Here is an 8,608-nt window from a genome sequence, read left to right on the forward strand (position 1 = left end):
TCCCTGCTAATGGGAGTCTAAATCCCTTCCAGGTCAAATATAAAATGTTCTGTTTGGTGTTCCAAGTCCATCATAACTTGACTTCTACCCTTAGAGCAGTGCCTGCTTACTCTAGTTAGTAGATGCTTATTGACTAATTGGCTGAAAACACCCTAAGAAATACCAAGGAGTGACTCCAAACCAACCAATTCATCTTGGGGCATTGACATTTAATTTGCAGTTTTATATTCTTCACAAAGTGCTAATGGGCATGCTGGATTCTCTGAGGGGAGAGAGGTTTAGACCATCAAAGGCTGAAAACAAAGGCTTACCTTCCAGTTGAACAAAGTACCCCATCTTAACTCCTCGCTACACTTCTATTGGCTTTTTGTTTTAATCTGTTTTACTTCCGCAAATATTTCTGTAACATAAGCTCTATGAAGGTAAGAATTGTTTTTTTGGTTTGGGGATCTGTCTTTGTATCATTATGTTTGGCCAGTATGAAGTGCTTCAAAATGCTTGTCCATTTCAGTTGAATTGGATCATAAGTTTAGAGCTGGACGGGGTCACAGAAATCATCTAGTTTAACCCCACAATAAGAAGTAGAAATGGAACTTTCTTCATGCTTTGATTTTACTTAAATTAATTTGATACTCCCATCTCATCACATGTATTCAATCTGCAACAATTGGTTATCCCTTTTTCTCAAATTCTTGTTTTCCATAGGCAGAACCTTTTTTCTATTTCAGTTATTCCTGTCAGTCTCTGAATACCATAAAAAAAAGCTCCTACCAAAAAACTTCCAAATGGAAGTATTTGAAAGGGGGATCCACTTAGAAAAACACCAAATGCCAACTTGAAGAGAAAAAAACAGACATTTGCCCAAAATAAGAAATTCAGGAACTCTCTGGTCTAATCTGCACCCCTGGAAATATTCCTTTCTTATCATAGAACTCCTGTAAGGTATCCTTCTCCTGAGAGAGTTTGTAAAGTCACTTTGCTATTCCATTTTCATCCAGGGGGATCTCTTCCAATGGAATTGTCCGATAGCACATATCTGCTTTGTACTTCTCCCTCTGAAGGGGCCCTAGCAAAGATGGATGGATTCTGATGTCCTCTGAAATGTAGTGTGACATTATAAATGGCAGAGGCTTTTCCCTGGAGACGCAGAACCATAGTGATGAAGCCTTTGGTTCTAGGCAGCAGGTGGTATTTGAGCTTGGGCAGTCCCTTAGATTCAGTCACCTCCAAACTGATGTAATGCTTTGCCTCAGTAGAACAAGTTCCTTCACAGTATCTGAGAAAGCAAAGGGACTCTGGGTAGTCAGCTAAATGGTTCAAGTCTTCAACTAGGACATGCTTGTCCTCTCTTTTTTTTTTAACTTTTCAAGGAAGTAAAACATCCAGCCAATCACAGGTAAGCTTAACGGCTCTATTTTTACCAGGCTTCTAGGGCTCCCCAGAATTCCAAAGCATTCACTTAGGGTTTATCCACAGAGAACGTCCATTTCAAAGGTGTGATTGAAGATGACAATGGCATGCTCCTTCCTTACCTTATCCACTGAATCCTGATCCATAAATAGGGTGCATTCTAAACCGAACCACCATGTTAAGGGCATGACTAATGGACTCCAGAAGGGTAGGCAAAGGGACAGTTGACCTTTTGGTAAAACTTACTGAGACTTCCCGTTAAGATGGCGGCTTAGAGAAAGCTGAAGTTCAGATCTCCGGAAAACCCTTCCCGACCGATCTCAAACTAGAAGCTCCTAAGGCGCCGAAATTCAAAACGATCAACAGCACAGACCCTGGGAACCCTCCTCCTGGACCTGGACCCGGTTCAAAAGGTACGGCTCCCCTTAAAAGCCAGAACCCGAGATCCCTCGGACCTCAGGGGTAGGAGCGCAGAGTCCAAGGCTCCCGGAAGCGGCAGCCGCGCCGGGCTCAGAGAGCAGGGTCTGAGGAACAACAACCCTCAGGGTCTTCTACCCAAGTCCCAGTCCGGGTGAAAGTTACTGCCTGGGGCTTCCGCTGCAGAGAGCCGGTCGGTCCGGGTGAAAGTTACTGCCTGGGGCCTCCGCTGCAAAGAGCTGGTCGGTCCGGGTGAAAGTTACTGCCTGGGGCCTCCGCTGCAGAGAGCTGGTCAAAACAACAGCAACCCTCAGGGCGGGCAAGACAGCCTCACGGGCTGGATCCTGCTATCCAAGTCTCAGTGAAAGTCAGTGCTCTCGGAGCTTGGGGAAGCGGCAGCCCATCCCCCCGCAGGCCGACGAAACAGCCTCACGGCCAGGGATTCTGAAGGCAACTTCCGGAAATCGAGCCAGGGGGAGAGTGTGGCCTCGTGGTCCGACCCTTCCATTCCAGTTCCAGTGAGGCATATTCAGTTTAACCCAGGGAACGCTCATAGAACCAACATCTGCCCAGGACTAAAGCCTCTGATCACCAGACAAAGACAAGAAAAGCCAATCCTCCACGTTCAGAGATGACAAACTCCACAGAAGCACAGAAGCCCCAAAATACCAAGAAAAATAAGAAGAAAGGGGCGACTCTGGACACATTCTATGGAGCCAAAATACAAAATACAGAGCAGATAGAAGAAGATATACAAGAAAATTCTCCAAAATCCTCCAAAGGAAATAGAAACTCTCCACAAACCCATGAAGAATTTGAATCAGAAAGGACCAAAAAGATGGAAGCCCTCTGGGAGGAAAAGTGGGAAATGATGCAAAAGAAATTCACGCATCTACAAAACCAGTTTGACCAAACTGTAAAAGAAAACCAGGCTTTAAAGCAAGAACTAATAAAGCAAAGCCAAAACACCAAGAAATTAGAAGAGAACATAAAATATCTCACCGACAAGGTGATAGATCTGGAAAACAGGGGGAGAAGAGAAAATTTAAGAATAATTGGACTCCCAGAAAAGCCAGAAATAAACACCAAACTGGACATGGTGATACAAGATATAATCAAAGAAAATTGCCCAGAGATTCTAGAACAAGGGGGCAATACAGCCACTGACAGAGCTCACAGAACACCTTCTACACTAAACCCCCAAAAGACAACTCCCAGGAATGTAATTGCCAAATTCCAAAGCTATCAAACAAAAGAAAAAATCCTACAGGAAGCCAGAAAAAGACAATTTAGATATAAAGGAATGCCAATCAGGGTCACACAAGACCTTGCAAGTTCTACGCTGAATGATCGTAAGGCATGGAACATGATCTTCAGAAAGGCAAGAGAGCTGGGTCTCCAACCAAGAATCAGCTACCCAGCAAAACTGACTATATACTTCCAAGGGAAAGTATGGGCATTCAACAAAATAGAAGACTTCCAACTTTTTGCAAAGAAAAGACCAGAGCTCTGTGGAAAGTTTGATACCGAAAATCAAAGATCAAGGAATACCTGAAAAGGTAAATATTAAGGAAAGGGGAAAAATGTTATCTTCGTTTACTCAAACTCTCTTCTATAAGGACTACATTTATATCAACCTATGTATACTAATATGTGGGGAAAATGTAATGTATAAATAGGGGGTAAAGAAAGACCAAATAGAATAATGGTTCTCACACAAAGATTCACAGGGGAAGGGGAGGGGAAGAAAACTCCTATAAGAAGGAGAGGAAGAGAGGGGGGGGGGTTTACTTAAACCTCAATCTCAGGGAAATCAACTCTGAGAGGGAAAAACATCCAGATCCATTGGGATCTTGAATTCTATCTTACCCAACAAGGGTAAGGAGAAGGGAAAACCAAGGGGGGGAGGGGGAGAGGGAGAACAAAAAGGGAGGGAAAGAGAGGGGGGAGGGGGAGGGAACAAAAAGGGAGGGACTAAAAAGGGAAACATCAAGGGAGGGGACAAGGGGGACTGATTCAAAGTAAATCACTGGACTAAAAGGTAGAGCCGAAGAAGAAAAGGTTAGAATTAGGGAAGGCAATCAAAATGCCAGGGAGTCCACAAATGACAATCATAACTTTGAACGTGAATGGGATGAACTCACCCATAAAACGTAGACGAATAGCAGAATGGATTAGAATCCAAAACCCTACCATATGTTGTCTTCAAGAAACACACATGAGGCGGGTTGACACCCACAAGGTCAGAATTAAAGGATGGAGTAAGACCTTCTGGGCCTCAACTGATAGAAAGAAGGCAGGAGTGGTAATCATGATATCTGATAAAGCCAATGCAAAAATAGACCTGATCAAAAGGGATAGGGAAGGTAATTATATTTTGTTAAAAGGGACTCTAGACAATGAGGAAATAACATTAATCAACATGTATGCACCAAATAATATAGCACCCAAATTTCTAATGGAGAAACTAGGAGAATTGAAGGAAGAAATAGACAATAAAACCATACATAGTGGGAGACTTAAACCAACCATTATCAAATTTAGATAAATCAAATCAAAAAATAAATAAGAAAGAGGTAAAAGAAGTGAATGAAATCTTAGAAAAATTAGAATTAATAGACATATGGAGAAAAATAAATAGGGATAAAAAGGAATACACCTTCTTCTCAGCACCACATGGCACATTCACAAAAATTGACCATACATTAGGTCACAGAAACATAGCACACAAATCCAAAAAAGCAGAAATAATGAATGCAGCCTTCTCAGATCACAAGGCAATAAAAATAATGATTAGTAATGGTACATGGAAAACCAAATCTAAAACCAATTGGAAATTAAACAATATGATACTCCAAAACCGTTTAGCTAAAGAAGAAATCATAGAAACAATTAATAATTTCATCAAGGAAAATGACAATGGCGAAACATCCTTTCAAACCTTTTGGGATGCAGCCAAAGCGGTAATCAGAGGCAAATTCATATCCCTGAAAGCTCATATTAACAAACAAGGGAGAGCAGAGATCAATCAATTGGAAATGCAATTGAAAAAACTCGAAAGCGATCAAATTAAAAACCCCCAGCAGAAAACCAAATTAGAAATCCTAAAAATTAAGGGAGAAATTAATAAAATCGAAAGTGATAGAACTATTGATTTAATAAATAAGACAAGAAGCTGGTACTTTGAAAAAACAAACAAAATAGACAAAGTACTGGTCAATCTAATTAAAAAAAGGAAGGAAGAAAAGCAAATTCACAGCATTAAAGATGAAAAGGGGGACAGCACCTCCAATGAGGAGGAAATTAAGGCAATCATTAGAAATTACTTTGCCCAATTATATGGCAATAAATACACCAATTTAGGAGAAATGGATGAATATATACAAAAATACAAACTGCCTAGACTAACAGAAGAGGAAATAGAATTCTTAAATAATCCCATATCAGAAATTGAAATCTATCAAGCCATCAAAGAACTTCCTAAGAAAAAATCCCCAGGGCCTGATGGATTCACCTGTGAATTCTATCAAACATTCAGAGAACAGTTAACCCCAATACTATACAAACTATTTGACATAATAAGCAAAGAGGGAGTTCTACCAAACTCCTTTTACGACACAAACATGGTACTGATTCCAAAACCAGGCAGGTCAAAAACAGAGAAAGAAAACTATAGACCAATCTCCCTAATGAATATAGATGCAAAAATTTTAAATAGGATACTAGCAAAAAGACTCCAGCAAGTGATCAGAAGGATCATTCACCATGATCAAGTAGGATTCATACCAGGGATGCAGGGCTGGTTCAACATTAGGAAAACCATCCACATAATTGACCACATCAACAAGCAAACTAGCAAGAACCACATGATTATCTCAATAGATGCAGAAAAAGCCTTTGATAAAATACAACACCCATTCCTATTAAAAACACTAGAAAGCATAGGAATAGAAGGGTCATTCCTAAAAATAATAAACAGTATATATCTAAAACCAACAGCTAATATCATCTGCAATGGGGATAAACTAGATGCATTCCCAATAAGATCAGGAGTGAAACAAGGATGCCCATTATCACCTCTACTATTTGACATTGTACTAGAAACACTAGCAGTAGCAATTAGAGAAGATAAAGAAATTGAAGGCATCAGACTAGGCAAGGAGGAGACCAAGTTATCACTCTTTGCGGATGACATGATGGTCTACTTAAAGAATCCTAGAGATTCAACCAAAAAGCTAATTGAAATAATCAACAACTTTAGCAAAGTTGCAGGATACAAAATAAACCCACATAAATCATCAGCTTTTCTATATATCTCCAACACAGCTCAGCAGCAAGAACTAGAAAGAGAAATCCCATTCAAAATCACCTTAGACAAAATAAAATACCTAGGAATCTATCTCCCAAGACAAACACAGGAACTATATGAACACAACTACAAAACACTCGCCACACAACTAAAACTAGACTTGAACAATTGGAAAAACATTAACTGCTCATGGATAGGACGAGCCAATATAATAAAAATGACCATCCTACCCAAACTTATTTATCTATTTAGTGCCATACCCATTGAACTACCAAAATACTTCTTCACTGATTTAGAAAAAACCATAACAAAGTTCATTTGGAAGAACAAAAGATCAAGGATATCCAGGGAAATAATGAAAAAAAACACATATGATGGGGGCCTTGCAGTCCCAGACCTCAAACTATATTACAAAGCAGCAGTCATCAAAACAATTTGGTACTGGCTAAGAAACAGAAAGGAAGATCAGTGGAATAGACTGGGGGAAAGCGACCTCAGCAAGACAGTATACGATAAACCCAAAGATCCCAGCTTTTGGGACAAAAATCCACTATTCGATAAAAACTGCTGGGAAAATTGGAAGACAGTGTGGGAGAGACTACGAATAGATCAACACCTCACACCCTACACCAAGATAAATTCAAAATGGGTGAGTGACTTAAACATAAAGAAGGAAACCATAAGTAAATTGGGTAAACACAGAATAGTATACATGTCAGACCTTTGGGAGGGGAAAGGCTTTAAAACCAAGCAAGATATAGAAAGAATCACAAAATGTAAAATAAATAATTTTGACTACATCAAACTAAAAAGCTTTTGTACAAACAAAACCAATATAACTAAAATCAGAAGGGAAACAACAAATTGGGAAAAAATCTTCATAGAAACCTCTGACAAAGGTTTAATTACTCATATTTATAATGAGCTAAATCAATTGTACAAAAAATCAAGCCATTCTCCAATTGATAAATGGGCAAGGGAAATGGATAGGCAGTTCTCAGATAAAGAAATCAAAACTATTAACAAGCACATGAAGAAGTGTTCTACATCTCTTATAATCAGAGAGATGCAAATCAAAACAACTCTGAGGTATCACCTCACACCTAGCAGATTGGCTAACATAACAGCAAAGGAAAGTAATGAATGCTGGAGGGGATGTGGCAAAGTTGGGACATTAATTCATTGCTGGTGGAGCTGTGAACTGATCCAACCATTCTGGAGGGCAATTTGGAACTATGCCCAAAGGGCGACAAAAGAATATCTACCCTTTGACCCAGCCATAGCACTGCTGGGTCTGTACCCCAAAGAGATAATGGACACAAAGACTTGTACAAAAATATTCATAGCTGCGCTCTTTGTGGTGGCCCAAAACTGGAAAACGAGGGGATGCCCATCAATTGGGGAATGGCTGAACAAACTGTGGTATATGTTGGTGATGGAATACTATTGTGCTCAAAGGAATAATAAAGTGGAGAAGTTCCATGGAGACTGGAACAACCTCCAGGAAGTGATGCAGAGCGAGAGGAGCAGAACCAGGAGAACATTGTACACAGAGACTAATACACTGTGGTATAATCGAACGTAATGGACTTCTCCATTAGGGGCGGTGTAATGTCCCTGAACAACTTTCAGGGATCCAGGAGAAAAAAAACACCATTCATAAGCAAAGGATAAACTATGGGAGTGGAAACACCGAGAAAAAGCAACTGCCTGAATACAGAGGTTGAGGGGACATGACAGAGGATAGACTTTAAATGAACACTCTAATGCAAATACTATCAACAAAGCAATGGGTTCAAATCAAGAAAACATCTAATGCCCAGTGGACTTACGCGTCGGCTATGGGGGGTGGGGGGGGGAGGAAAAGAAAATGATCTATGTCTTTAACGAATAATGCTTGGAAATGATCAAATAAAATATATTAAAAAAAAAAAACTTACTGAGAGGCTAGAGGATGAAGGAGCCCAGCTGGAGGAAGTTAATGATCAGTGCTGAAGACAAAGACCAAGCCAAAGAAGCAGGGAGGAAGAGGGAAGAAGGAGGGAGAAGAGGGTCTGGATTTTGGAGAGTATGGGCTTGCTCATGGTAATCACCTGAGACTCTGGGTAGGGTCCCTCCTTTTCTACAGCACATCTCAGGCATGTAGTTCAGCAGGGGCACATTTCCCAATGTACTTGGGAGGTGCATAGACGCAGGTCCACTGCTCTGCAAAGATGCCTCCACTACCCCAATGACACAGCTGCTCATTTGTCAAGGTCACCATGACTGCTGTGGATGCTTCCATACCCCTCCTCACCAAGACCTACAGGGAGGAATAGATGTTGGGAGGCTGAGGCTTGAGCATGGAACACAGTTTTCATGCGCAAATCCAAGCCCTGGTGTAGTTCCTAACAATGACCCATGATATCTCTGCTCCTGGCTCTTATGAAGAGGAAAGCAAACCTGGCTGGGTACCTTTGCCCTACTCCTCAC

The 8,608-nt window shown here is 40.6% G+C and overlaps 1 pseudogene; it reads right to left on the reverse strand.

Annotated features, from left to right (window-relative positions):
- Positions 1-671: 671 nt before the first annotated feature.
- On the reverse strand, positions 672-1,681 carry LOC100032231 (1-acyl-sn-glycerol-3-phosphate acyltransferase gamma-like; annotated as a pseudogene).
- Positions 1,682-8,608: the final 6,927 nt, after the last annotated feature.

The sequence above is a fragment of the Monodelphis domestica genome, chromosome 5 (genome assembly GCF_027887165.1).
Source record: "Monodelphis domestica isolate mMonDom1 chromosome 5, mMonDom1.pri, whole genome shotgun sequence".
Taxonomy (NCBI): Eukaryota; Metazoa; Chordata; class Mammalia; order Didelphimorphia; family Didelphidae; genus Monodelphis; species Monodelphis domestica.